We start from the raw sequence: 15,524 nt of genomic DNA on the forward strand, positions 1-15,524 counted from the left end.
TTTATTATTCCAATAATTTTCATCCTTAGCCTGGCATTATCTCGTTTTCTATTGTCCGTTAGAAGAAAGGCATTAAGTTCTGCTTGCCACAGCCTCTATTCCTCATTTTCTAAAACGTAATCCTAGTCACAGGAAGCTCACATAACTCTCAAGGTCAAGGATATAATCAACTATAAAGAGAATACACCCTCCTGTTTTATATAAAGTCTTATTAAAATCTGCAATCGCCTGGAGTAGAATGATATTCTGCATGCACTTCCCTTTTTCTTTTTCATAACTACTGCTGAAATTGAACTTGGAAAAGAGAGAAAAGATTGATATTGTTGGTTGTTGGGGTTTGCATTTGACATTCCTCAAATAATGGGATGTAATATGGTTATGCAGAAAACAGATTGATTTTTCCCAATTTTCCCACAGAGGTAATGGGGAACAGACTGGAGGAAATTCCAGTGTTTTATTGTGGGAACTATTTGCAACACAACCGAAGAAGAAAACAAACTCAAACCATCCTTTTGTGTAATTTTCCCTTCAATATTTTTGAGTAGGAAATTTGCTAACCAATTTGTTTTCATTCCTATGAGTTTCAGGAATTAGGGAATATTTTCAGTTTTGCAGAAAGATTTCAGAAAGTCTACCAATTAGATGAATCACAGGTGATAATAGTTAAAATCATGGCGATAGTAATGGCATTTTTGCATATTTTCTTCTAAGGATTTAAGATACATGTTTTAGAATCTGCTTTTCTTCTCCCACGAACCCTCTTTTCTTTGCCTCCTTATATCATATCAGAGGCTAAGAAAAAATAATATCAACATATGACTAATATTGAAACAGAGCCAAAGATGTTGGGACATGTGACCAATGTCACAGAGTTGACAGTGACAGTGCTGGGATCTCTCCCATACCAGCTTACACAGACTTTTATTAAGGCTAATGAAAGGAATGTCCCCATGAATTTAATTCTCTATTGCTTTGCAGGAAGCCAGTCAACTCAGTTGGTTCGAGCACTGTGCTGATGAGGCCAAGGTCACTGGCTTGACAGTCCTACCCCCACTCCCCCGACACACACACAGTTCGAATGGCATCTTTAGCTTTGCATTCATGAAGTTTCCTTCTGTTTCTAACTCCAGACAATGGACTTGCATAGAACAAACTTTTGCTCAATTCACTTTGTGATCAGAGTGTGGATAGTCCGTAGAAAACCATCCTCACCATGGAGAAGGCAGTTCAAAGCCTTTATTCTAAATTCTGTGTATCCAAAATAACAATGTCACTGGAACAATTAGCCAAAGTTAATGAGTCTGCTTTGTTTTTTTAAAAAATTAATAAATCTCCCTCTCGTTTTTCCCTCAATGAGTGTATCTTTCTACATTTCTTATTCCTAGTGTAGAGTGAGCATTGTTCCTCATTGCTCCAAATCTTTAGGGTCTGGCAAAACAGTTCTAGAAGCCTCAATGGGGAGATTGCTTTAAACATAAGTGTGTTCAGAAGTAGTTTGGGACGACACACAACTTCTAGTCTCAGCCCCGGCAGCCCTCACTGCAGGCCCCGTAAAGACTGACACTAATATAGAGGCTTCCGAAAAAATGCACAGCCTAAGTCTCCAGTTCATGTGTAGACACTACCTTGTTCCCTTTGTCAAATGACGAGTCTCGTCTTCGATGGACACATCGCATTTTAGCATCCCCCGCTTCCACTCGCTTCTTCTTTTCTTTAGGCATGAGAGGTCTTTATGTTCTTTGTGGCCGGAAGAGAATTCCAAACATTTTCCAAAAGCTCGTTATTTCCAGACATGTTGTCCTGTGCTTTGGACTCCAAATGGAGCTGGTAGAGGATGGAGCGCAGAATGGCACTTTCGTAACAAGTCTATGATGTGTTTCCCATAGCGGAGGTAGTGTAAATATATTGTTGGAGCATTACTCCTTGGGCCATGAAGCATCTAGGGAGGATGCTTGGAGTCATATAAACAAGTTAGAAAGTGCCACGTCCTTTTTCATCTGCTCACTTTTCCACCAACTAACGATAGAGAGATCCTGTTCCAGACCTCTCTGCTGAGAACCTTTTGCTTCTGCTTGGGACATTTCATTCTCTTCTCTCTTGGCAACACTTTCTTGGATCACATTTTTTCTTGGGGCTACACTCAGCCCGCTTTCGTGTTAGAAGACAATCTTGTCAACTAATTGAAAGCTAGGTCTAGTCACTGTTTCGTTCCTAGGCACTGCTATTTTAAGTTGAGCCCTCTAGAGAAAACAAAGGATTTCTCCTAAAGCAACAAATCAGTAATGGATGGAAATTTAGACCCTGAAATAGCCCAGCTGAGAGGAAATACGTTGAAGGTGGAGATTCTTTTTGGGGGGACCCTTAAAATCATACCAGGTAGAATCAGTGTGTATCTCCCACTACTATTCATAAAGTAAGTTCTGTCCAGGAATACATCTGACCTCTTAATGTGAACTTCAACAAGTTATTGAAGATGAATGCTTTGAGGAAAGTAACTATTGGCTCTGAGATGGCCCGATGGAACCTCTTTATACCATTGGAAGATGGTGTCTGAAGGAGCATTAGACCCAGATCCCTTTTCTGCTTCGAAAACTTCCCCAATATCTCATTCCTAGAGCAAACATAATTTCTGTAGTTTTTCTGTTGCTTTGCTGGCAAGTCAGCCAAGTGGAGTACATTATTTCACAGTAAAATAAACCTTCACTTTTTTTTTGTTCCACGGGAAATTACTCAGTGTGTAGTACAGACGTGTCACCATCACATTTCCACAAGATTTGCTTCCCTTTATAATCGTGGATCCCGCTGTGTTTAAGAATGATCAAAAGTTGCAGAAGCCTGGTTTTCATTTCTCTTCTTTTGTTACTTCCTAATCTCCAGTTTCACTTACCTCCCTGTTTCCCATCTGACCAACATCCACTAACAATAGTAACTTAAAGTTTTATCCGCACAGACACGCCAGGAGTGGACTCAGTGGATGCAATATTCTGTTTGATTGGGATCGCCTTTTTCACGAGCAACATGAATGAGAATTCATTCAGCTATGGGAGGAATTACATGGTTTCTTATTTATTTTTATTTTTATTTTTGGTATCCTTTAGAGAAACATCTAACTTTTTTTTTGGTATTTTCTCATTTTGAGGGTCATGTCAATATTGCAAGTGACCAGAGCCACAGCAAATCTCTGCCCTGTACTTCACAGTCCCACAGAGAGAATGAAAACAGAAAATAAGAGTTCCCCAAACACTATCTTGGGTGTGTCCTACAGGTGCTTCATGAATATTAGTTGTTGTTTTCTGTTATTGTGGTGGTTGAAAGAATGGTGTTCCGCTTTAGATGTTTGATTAGTGTTCTTTCCTTAGCAAAAGTGCTCTGTGTTTAAGAACCTAGATGCCTAATGCGATTGACCGCCTTGTCATTAAAACCCATGGTAGTCATCGAATGAGTCAGTCGGTAACTAAATTCCAACAAGAAAAAGCAAAAGCTATGGGTCGCTAACACCCAGGCACCCAGAGCCATACACTAGCAGAAGCAAGTGTTTTGGGTCAACCTTCCCATAAAGCAGTTAAATTTAATCTATTCCACTGTCACAGTAAATAAACATTACTCTGAAAGTCCATCTTGCTAATGCCCCTCATCACAGGGAGTGACTAAAAGCATCTAGCGAAATACTACCAATCATGCCCCACTATGCCAAGTAAAAAAAGTCATTCTGGGCACAGAGCCTAATGTTGGCGAGGGCAAAGCTTCATTTTTGTACACATAATACAGCATGTTGTCAAACAGGTTTCAGAATTTAAATACATAGTGTGTCCAGCTTCAGAACTTATTAATGTTCCATTGCAAATCCGGAAAAGCGTGGTTCAAAAGTAATGTCTTTCATTTATGACTTAAGGGTTTAATTATATTGATTCGTGGATGTGGCACCATCTTCCTGTATGCTGAGCATCTGTGCTTGATTAATGCACAAGTGAGATATACCAACATGGCATTTATGGAGCATGTTGCACTCTGTAATAGCTTTACTAGGACATTCAAGAAAGGTTAGCTATATAATTTCTCTACCATCATCATTAAACTTGCTAAAATAGGTGTGTACATGGATTTTGAAGACTGGCTGACTTTAGCCTCCTTCCGTGAAGATTTTTGGGTATTTGGGAATGTGAGAATTCTGCCTACACATAAGTTTGACCTTTTAATGGGGACTTCAGAAGTTCTACTACGTCATCCTCAACACAGAGTTTTCTAACTTTCTTCTTTCCTATGAATAAAAGAACCATTTTTACCGCCTCCTCCCCGCTCCCCACACACACTCTCCCCACCTCCCCACACACAGACACACCCCTGGCAAAATGATATCTTGTTTGGACCTATAAGATCTAAAACAGATAAAAATAGAATCTCTCATATTGAAATATGATTGATGGGTTAGGGCAGCCTAAAGCTACCCCACCTCCTTTTCACCGATGATCCTTTGATGGAAGTGGGAAGGATCAGACAATTATAATTTTAAGTTTGAGAGATGTGTCATGTGAGGTCTCTTCCTTATTGTGCTTACAACTCCTAGTTCCTATGCTTAAGAAAAGGAAAATGTAGTCAGTTTCAGTCACACCGACCTACTATATGCATGGAAACACACCTGGAGTCACGGAGTAGGCAAGCAAGGTAGATCTTCAGATCCACACTGGAGCGAGGACAGTAAACACAGCTTGAGTTTCCATCCCAGCCCTCTCGTTTGCTGCCTGTATCTTAGTGGCTAAGTCACCCTTGTTGCTATCTGTCAAATGGAGAAGATAAAATTAAAATCTATAGCATAAGCTTTCTGTGAGGTCCAACGAGATAATATATAGGAAGTACCTAGAACAGTGTCAGGCATAAATTAAGTACTCAATAAATAAAGAATTTAAATGGAATAGGAATAAACAACAATCATGAATCAAGAATATAGCAACAACTCTTTGAGATTAAGCTGGAATTTATTTGATGATGTTTTACTCTATCTCTTAACTTCAGACAATGTTATCCCCTCTAAGAAGGAGCCAAGAATATTAAATGCCAAAATAAAAGATTGTTTATGAAGCTTATCACTGCTTGGCAAGTTTCCATACAGTAGCTAATGAAGACAGAAGCAGATAACTCATTATCTTGCTAGTTAAGGGTGAAATATTTACCATTTTAATTTTTTTTAGTTCTCATATTTCTCATATTGGTCTGGTGATTCTGCAAATTAATTAGCACTGCCACTGGTTGGAACTTGTGTCCACCAATTAAATAATGGTAAATCATTCATTAAGTTGTGAGAGAGAACAGATGATGACTTGATGTGATATTCATTATTGGCTTCAGAAGCTTAGTGTTGACAGTTAATAGAGGAAAGAAAAGAATATTTAAGACCAACTTTCAGAAGTTCAGTTAATTAAAATTACATACTGTAAAGCACAACATGATTCTTGGCACAGACTAAGCACTCAACAAATCAATACTATCATCATCAACATCAATATCACGTCTACCACCATCATCATTCAGATGCACCTCTCCTGACTTAAACTGTGCTTTCTTCCCTGCAATTTAGGAATTTAAAGCTATGCCTATTTTTTAAAAATAGAACCTACTTATATGGCACCCACACAAATAGACAAACCATTCTCATGGCTAATTCAACTGAAAACTTTTTTAAAGAAAATAAACATTGCATCAGACAATTATAATTTTAAGTTTGAGGAAGTTTCCAAAAAAGTGTTCTTTAAGGCATCAGTGTACTTCATTATATTACATTATCTTCCTGAATTTCTGTACTATATATTTCAGTCAAGAATAAACTGAGAGGGGGGAGTGGCTTGACCAAGACATGATTAGAGAGATGTGACAAAATGGAATGGAGTCCAAGTTTATCAGGCTGAGATGGAGTTTACCTTCTGGACTTGCCATCTCTAATACTTTGGGGAGATGTCTGAAGAGTCAAAATAATGGCCACTGAAGAGAGAGAGCAATAGATAGGTTGATAGGGTAGATGATAGGTAGGTAAGTGAGTGGGTGGGTGGATGGATGGATGGATGGATAGATAGATAGATAGATAGATAATTGATAGATCTGCCTCTAATATCCATTTTATTTTTCCTTTGTAGCTACAGCTAATTCATGAATCTATTAATTGACAAATTGACAAATGAGGAAAAAAACTCTTAGTACACTGGAGCTCAAAAAGTTGCTGCTACTGTTCTCAATCCAGTTGACCCAGATAACCCAAAGACTGAGGATCTAGGGAAGGTGAGCTGTTTTCTGGCTTATGGCACCTTATAGTAAACACGGAGGTTGATATGTTTGCAACAAAAACAGCAGTGCTGTTAACAGTTATCTGTGTTTGCTGTGCACTGAAGCTTTTTAAAAAACTGGGTGAGATTTCTTGGCTGGAGGTCGGTGTCATTTCTCCAAGTCCAAGCTTTGTTTCCAGAGGCTCGTGGTTTGCAGCCCCGGTCTGGAATTGGCATTCCAGTTCGCCCTGGGCTTGCCACAGCTAGATTGAATTTGCTGTTTCTGGACCCGAGTGCCGAACAAGATCCTGGTGCCTCAGGTAGGGGATGTTTGACCAGAGGAAGAAATCCCGGTCTAGTCTCCTTTGCTCAGAGGATGGAATCACCCATGAGTGTGTGGTGGAACCACAGTACAGGCATTGAACTCCTGTATGTAACATCTTAATGCACTAGTGTTTATTTCTTCTGTGGAAAAAGAAAGTGTATTTCCTCCCCTAAGTTTGTCCAAATAGAGTAAATATAAAGTATTAGCAGTAAGGTCATAAAATTAGCCCTCTGCAGACCTGGCACCATGGGAGTTTACATTGCCCATGGTTTCCAAAGCTTTTCTGAAAAACTCTCTCAGACTTTATCAGTTTTACATCAATTATGACACCATATTCATTCATGTAAATTAAGAATCATGATCTTTAAAAGGGTAAATATTTAAAATATGACTGGTGTGTGACAGTCAATTTTTTAAAAAATCTGACCTGGGTGAATCACAGAATAAGCCCCAGAAGAAAGACTATAGCAGGGGACACAGACTAGCATGTCGCTCGAGCACCTGTGAATGTGAGCGCTCCCCCAAATTTTGAGATCCCCAGTTTCCTCCACTTCCTACTGCCCTCTGTCACGGTAACGCCCTCTACCCACTTTTGCCCAGTCTAAATCAATGATACTCTAAAAGGTCGCCTTGAGCCTGACCCCACCCCAAACCTTCACAGCAGAGGTGGGTTCTGGAAAGTTCTCCACTACTGGTTCACAGTGTTCTCTACTTAGTTTGACTTTATCCAAGATAGGAATTCAACCTTGCCTCTCCCCATGGCCTCTGCCCACCTGATTAAACTGTGTGTGAAGTCGTTTGATGTGTTCAGTAGTGTGAGTTGAACACAGGGCCAGGTTTCTGATGGAACATGATAGAATGAGGAAATCAAAGGTAGAGGACAAAGAGGAATGTGTCCCTCTCTTGCTTACGCAGTCATTTTTGGGCTCCATCTGGGAATAAAAAAGGAGTTGAGGTTTTTCTTCCTGATAGTCACTTCTGACTTTTGTCTCCAGACAATCCTAAAACTTATGGCTTTAAATGACAGATATAACCCCTTTAACCCACTCCGGTTGTCTATTTTCACTGGCTGATAACTAAATTAGAGATAATGCTACCTAGGAAGACAGTTAATCTGTTCAATATTCTAAATCTTGTTTTTGTTTGAACTGTCTAGAAAAATGTTAGATAGTGGCCATTTAATTAGACAGAGTTTCGGAAGTGACTCTTTAATGTGAAAAGTAAAATGATCTTTATTTTTCTCTTTAGAGGGATTTGGCCATTGATTGAGGGGGTATAAAGAAGATCATGTATTTGGGGAAAATGACGAATAGTCGATCCAAATGAATACATTATAATTAGTTTTCAAGGAGGACTGGGGAAGCCAGCAAGGCTTAAGTCATATAGATTCATGGAGCATGAATACAGTGCCTGAAAATTTTCTTCTTAACTCATTGTTAAATACAATTGTCGTAGAGTCAGCCTCACTCTGCAGAAGTTTAAGTCATACCCATTATAGAATAACAATCCAGCCCAAATTTCATTTACTTCTATGGTTTTCATAACTCTCTATTTCTTACTCTGTATATCAGAGTCTCTGTATCAGAGATTTGACCAATCCCTGAGTTTTCGACCTTTATCTTGCATGGAAGACTCCTGAATTACAAGCTATGATGCCAACTACTCTGGAACTCCAGATCCATATTTGCAACTACCCTCTAGACATTTTTATTGTAAAGTCCTTCTTTCAGCTCAAGCTAACCTTAATCAGAATTTTTAATCTTTTCTCTAAAATTGGTGCTCCACTGTAGATTTGTGATACCAGCATTCTACCAACATAGATTTACCTATAATTTTTAATTCAGTCTCTACATTTATTCAATTGACAAATTCTGAGATCACCTCCTTCCAAATAAGTACTATATTTGAATTTTTCTCTCCATCATAGCATCAAAACCATGTTACTTTTCATTAGTTCTTGCCTGAAATAGTTTTCCATTCTAACTACTTTTGGTTCTATTCTTTGGGCTGTTGGGTTAGCAATTTGTTAAGTATCACATTTTATGATGTCATCTAAACTTGAATTTTTAGAACTGTATTATCTTAAAGCATGACTTTATTTCCCCAGTTTGATTCTCAGAGCCTTTAAGAACTTCCATCAATCTGAAGACCCAGCGTAGCTCAAAATGCATGCTAATCACGCTGATCTCTGTTGCTGATTTTCAGGGTTGATGATTAAACCAAAGAGGTTTTCTTTATCCTTATGGAGCCTCATCCTCATTGACATCTTTAGTTTAAAAAGAACAAATAGACTTCTGAGAAAAAGTCAGCTGGGCCATTTGACTAAGAAACAGGGAGGGGGGTTCCACAAATACAGAAAAGTAAAAAGGTATGCTTAGCTATTGCCATTTGAGGTGTGTCTTTCTTTCTTTCTTCAAGTGACTTAGACAAGAAGCACCTGATATACTATGATCATGGGTTAATGTGACTTTTATTTATTCATTAAAATACTAAATGCAAATATTGTTGTAATAGCATTTTTAGCAAAGGTAAAAAAAATAATAATAATTAAATATCCAAGCAGAAGGCACAGTGAAGGACTGCGAGATTTTCCCCCAGAAAGAAAGCTTTACAGTGCCATGAATCATAGCTGTGTGAGGCTTATCTACAGAAAAATAGAGCGAGTGGTTTTGGTTATTTTAATACACATGTTATCCCCACCTACGGTACTTGTTTAAGACTCATAATTCCCACCTCACCCTACAATTATGCAGTGCAGACTGTTCTAAAACAGGCAGTACTGTCATTAAAATGCGCACGAGGCTCTGGCCCCGCTGAAAATACCAAACGCTTGTGGGCGACCCCAGTGACCACATGCTGAGGCCAGCTGCAGAAGATTCCCAGCCTAGGAGGCTGTGCTGGCAAACACGCTCTCGTGAAACAACAAGCATGGCTTTGAGTTCCGTGTGTTACCCAGGCAGGGGACATGGCTTTCCTACAGGTTCCTTAATGAGGGACCTAAAAGTGTGAGATGCCATCTGCTGGAAACTGATAATATGAACTGTGATATTCCGCAGTCATGCTGAGGCTGTGTCTGTCTGTCAGGAGAATTATAAAACTAAAGTTCTGGAACCTTTTTTTTCCCTTCTTCTACTGTGCATGGGTGGTGTATGTATGGGATTATTGAACGAGTTAGGAAAACTCCAGCATTACTGTATTCTAACAACCTCCCATTTTAAGATGTAAATCGGATATAATGACAAGCTTTTTAGTGTTGGGAAGACTAAAGGGAGAGTAAATAAGCCCCAAACCAATGTATACACAATTATGAGACACATCTTAATTCCATAAATGTTAAAATAGAAAAAAAAATGCACCTTAGCATTTAAGAAAACCAAAGATTATGATGGCAGCCTTCAATTTATACTGATCATGAGCACAGTTGACATCAAGTGCATTTCAGGGTTATATCATAGGTCAACTGAATGTTTGCAGTTTGGCTAATTAAATGGTGATAGAGCATGATGGTGTTTGAGAATGTTTTGTTGTATAGATATTTGCAGAATTTAAATATGACCAAACCTTATAGTCAACATGGGTTTTGGAATGAGGTAGCAATTCCAAGAACGTTCTATAGCATTAGGATGTGGACTGACAAATTCCACATATGCTTGACACATAGTAGGTGGTTAATAAATACTGACTGACATGTGGGCTCAAATTTAGTTTTGAGCTTACAGGTCTGCATGGATTGTTGTAATTGACTCTTTGGGGGCCTTACATGGGTATTGTTTTAATTTGTTTTATTTGAACAAATTTGTACTTCGAAATGTGCTTTGGAATGACGACTCATCTGATTCTGCTCTTCGGCTGATTAAAATTACCAGAAATTATTCTAATTCTTACAGTGCACAAGATGGAAGGTAATTTACCTGTATGGTTTCTCTTATTAATCAGAGCACTTGTATGGCATGACAATCCACTTGACGGCTATGTAATATGTCACAATTCACCCGCAAATTATAGAGTTCTTTAGAGTCTGATATCATAATTTTATTTAGATTAATAACATAACTGATGGACATACCAGCTGCCTAAAATAAATCCCTCTAAGAGAGAGAAAGGCTTTTTAACAGAAGGCAAGAGAGAGGAAGCATAAAAGGTTTTTACAATCCCATCCAGAGGCCAGATAACTCAAAGTCAAACCTTTCTCCATTTTTCAGAATCTTTTTTCCATAATCTAAGTGGTTTGGATAAGGTGTGAGTGTAGTAACTGAGGAAGCCACACTTATATGTGGATAAGTGATTCTCTTGCCTTCGTGACATAAAACAGCACTTAATATTCCTTTAGAACAACCCAGCATTGCTTTAGGAGTTTGATAGATGGTACCACTCAGGAATTTGTCTTTCTTGTTTTTCTGGTCTAGTAACCTTAGTCTTCTTGGGTCTCTAAACTAATTCTTCGGGGATGTTTTTCTTTAGCTTTATGATAACTATCAGAAGATGCCTGGTTTTTATGTTCCTTTACCTCTCTGGGTTGTATCTGTTCCCCAGAAAGCTTTCAGTTTGTTACATTTACCATGTGTAGAGACCCGTAGAGAAAAATCGCGTGTCTTCGTGATGTCCCACTGGGTGTGGCTTTGGATACCATCTCTTATCCTTCACACAACTACCGACTCGCCTGTGTTGCAGAGTTCACAGGTTCCCCCTATTAAGACAGCACGATAGGTGCCGCTGACAGTTTTTCTCTTCCCGCGAGCATGGCTGAAATCAAGACTAGAGACTGACAGCTCTTCTTGCTGCTTGTGGTTCAACTTGAAACCACAAGGTCCAGAGGCACATGGTTTAGATTCAGTGTCTTTCTCCGGCTAACACAAACCATTTGTTCAAGCAACTTCGGTATCTGTTTGAGAATAAGAGATCTGCCTCAATACTCCCCAGACAGTCAAATAAATTCTCTTGGCTTCAAGACAAATTCAGAAAATTCTGCCCAACAATGGCATGTGGTTTAGTTTTTTCGTTTATTTTTGCAACTCGTGAAGGAACAGCCGATAGATTCCTTGAAAAAAAAAAAAAATCAAAAATGCCAATCAAAGGAGTGGCAAATTAGAGAATCGTTTATTATGGAAAGTTCCTATATTACATTTAGGGAAAATGGAAATAAAATGATATGTCAAACAGGAAATAGAATTAGAGCCCTGCCAGGAGCAGAATACCTGCCTCTGATATTGTTTTCCCTACTTTTAATTCTCCCATATAGCTGCATTAGGAATAAATACTATTCTGGGGTCTTGGAAAGCAATGTGAAACCTGCCAGAGACAAGAGTATGCCGTGTTCGTTTCTGGGCTGTGTTGCATGAATCCTGCTGATGTTTGAGTATCTCTAGTCTGCTTAATTCAAGCCGTAGCTTTCATGAGCCCAATGTCCATGCTTATTAAAATTTTCCCCTGAAATTATTTGGAATAGTAGAAAAAGAGATCATCTAATAGTTGTACGAATTTATTTCCAAGATCACTTTTACACCCTTTTTCTCTATGGTCATTTTAAAGTTAAAATGTTTAATTAACCATCTTTTGGCTAAGCACTGTTCTAGTTTTTTGACACTATTTGAATAGCAGCATAAAATAATTAATAAAATAACAAGAGTGTATAGGAAAGATCTGGGATAAATCTGGGAACGTGGCCTCCTTAGTGAAGGAGAAACGCTTGCTGCACCAAGATACCAACCCGACAACCTACGTTTCAGTCTCAACCGGTGATTCCGTATAGTTTTTAAAGGCTACTTTCACTTTTATTGTTTAATTCAACTCAACAAATGTCTGCAGAACCTTTTCCCAGGGACCTTGTGATAGGCTTTGGCGGGAGACACAAAGATAGGCCCTACTCCTAAGCTGCTTACTCACTAGAGGCTGTCCATAGCATAGGAATACAAAACCAATAAATTGTGTTGGAAAGATTCTATTAAATGCTTCATGTAAGCACAGCGGAAAAGCCAAAGCGCTTTGCCTATGTGGAAGACAGGGCATTAAAGCTTAGACTTGGATATACAAGATCTGGTGAGGTAGTAAAGGCAGATTTTCAGGAAAGGAACTCATTAAAATGAAATGTTTATGATGTCTCTAAGAGCACATGGGTCATTTGAAGACCTGGGCCAAGCCCAACATCTGCTTGTCTACTGTCTCCACATTCTGATACTTAAAGCGACAATGAAGGCCGGATCACACTTATATTCCAAAGGACATATATTTTTTGGATTTCGAAGGTGGCATATGGGAGAAATCAATCTAAGTTAGGGTCAGTATTAACATCAGAGATGTTCAAAGGTAATTATTTTTCGTCACTAAATATTCAACTGTCAGCATGTCTTAATATCAATTTTGTGTCTATATCTATCATCTGTCTGCCTCTCTCCATCTACTAGGCACTGGGAACTGTCGTGATAACTTTGCAATGCACTATACTATTTAATCTCTATCACAGCCCTATGTTGATTCATTTCTCACTTTACAGAGGGGAATTTAAAGCCCTGAGCTGTTAAACAACATATTCAAGGTCATTCATTAAATAACGACAAAGCCGGGAGTTACATGCAGGCAGACCTATGTCTTAACTTCACAGGACTGCCTGTCCACTCTTTTTGCTACATGGACATTAGCCAACCTATTGCACTATTATTGACAGCTGCTAAACTCAGAGAAGATGTGAAGAGCAATGGAGATATTGGAATCATATAAGAAAATCTGCTTACATTTGCTTTTTGAGATAAGCTACATCTTATGAGGTATAATTGATGTTGAACAAACACTCATTACTTCTGTGAGCACAATAGCGTGGCCAGTTTCCATATTCTCCATCGTATGTGATATAGATTCATGGTGACGAATTGGAGTTTCCAAATTAGTCAAACCAATTTAGTGACTGAGCTTGTAAATCCATCTTATGCTAAGCATTACAGATATAGAGGCTTTCCATTGAGAAAACATTCTTCTATAAGTTGATCTTTGGATAATATTATTTCTAAATACATATATTCTTATAACAAAGAGCACAATATACTAAACTGGTTTATGTTTAAAAAAAAAAATACTTTTCTGCTATGTGTCTCTATCTCCTAGTTAGGAATAAGTGACCATAAAATCCCTGAAAGTGTGAAACCACAATATATTTCCCTGTTCTATCATTAAAAGCTATTTGCAATATAAATGGGAATCAGAAGCAGAGGGCTGGGGGAAGGGAGACTAGCATTAAGATCATACATAAAGAATTATTTCCCAGCAAGAATTGGTTCTGGGAATTTGGGTTCCTTGTTCTTTAACTGTTATGGGAATCTTGAAGAGACTTCTAATGTTACAACCTCTTAAATTTCTATATAGTACTGTATCATTTATATTAGCAAAATTGAGTTCATAACATCAGAGGCTGATGTCACAAAGTTAATGAAGTGAGTCTGAGACATTGCGAGATGGATATACTGTAGGTACAGTATCAGGAAAACTAACTTGGCAACCTCGTAACTGAATGGAAGTACAGATTTAGCTTTTATGTCTGTTGTTTGAGCCTGTTGGCCAGGCATCAAGACCAGCACTGGGCTGAGCTGTTCACCAGAGTTTTCAGTGTGTATACTGAGTCAGTTTGCTGTAAACGTAAAATCTCCAAGACAGGCTTGGCAGAACAGGGCACTTGTAGACAGAGCAGTGAGTGAAGATAGTGAAGCATCTGGGGATGCTTTTTTATTTAAAAAAAAAAAAAAGACAAGTAGAGAAATACCTAATTGAGAATAATTTAAGAGAATAATTTAAGTGTGTGAACTACGGAGAGGACCTGGGGACATGGGGTGTGTTTATATATACACAGAGAAGTTTGGGAAAAGAAAAGCTTATTGAGTTCAAAGCCCTGTTTATTTTCGACACAGCTTCTTTGCAATCAGTCATCAGTCTTCTGTTTTGCTTAATTACGGTAGAATTGTTTCTAAAGAAATTGAAAACATGGACAGAGTGATTAAAATGTTGAAACGTTAACAGATTTGAATTAAAAGAAGCACTTTTACTCTTCTCAGCATTAACATATCTAATCTATGGTATAGTGGATGCTAACAAGTTAAGAGGCAAGACATGAAAACAGTCATTTGCGTTAGCTTAAACTGCCTAGTATTGTACCATAAATATAAAGGCACTTTAAAATATAATTTTAATCTCACCTGAAACAAGAATTTGAAGACTCATTAAGGAATACTTAATGAATTAAGTATTGATTTCATTAGTTACTGATTTTTATAATGGATTCCTTTTATTTTTATGGGTGCATTTAGGTAATAAAGTAAACTTGACATTTTAGCTCGTGAAATTATATATATGGCCTCACAGATGTCAAGAGACTTAGTGGGTTGGGATTTTTGTTTATAATAGAATGGCGTACATGGTTCAGATTGAAACAATCTACTAGAGAAGAAAGGCTAAGACGTTATACGAAGCTTTCTGGAAATCGAAAATCCAATGAAGAATATTTGGAAGAGATTAAAAGCAAAGAAGGAGCACTGAGATTAATAGGAGAAGGTGCTCTGAGGGTTTATTTCTAACAAGCAATAAAATATTTCACATCTAATGTGTGCTTCTCTGTAGGCAATGGTCTAAGCACTCCACCTATTAACTCATTTAATCCCTCCCCCCCAATACCATAAGGTTAGGTATTATTTTTAATCTCTGTTTTAGAGATGAACTAACTGAAGGACATAGAGCTTAAGTACTCAGCTAAGTAGCAGACGTCAGAACTGAAATCGAGACACATGGTGTTACAGATGGGAGATTTCAAGTACCCAACATCTGGAAAATGTCTAGTCTTTCCGAAACCAGAATATCTGATATAATCTTGATTTTCCTCGTTCATTATATTTTGCTTAAAATGAAGGCATCACGGGTGGAAACTGTTGTACTTCATTTTTATCAGCAAGAGACCAAAAAAAAAAAAAAAA

This window comes from Pteropus vampyrus, unplaced genomic scaffold, assembly GCF_000151845.1.
Source record: "Pteropus vampyrus isolate Shadow unplaced genomic scaffold, Pvam_2.0 Scaffold169, whole genome shotgun sequence".
Lineage (NCBI taxonomy): Eukaryota > Metazoa > Chordata > Mammalia > Chiroptera > Pteropodidae > Pteropus > Pteropus vampyrus.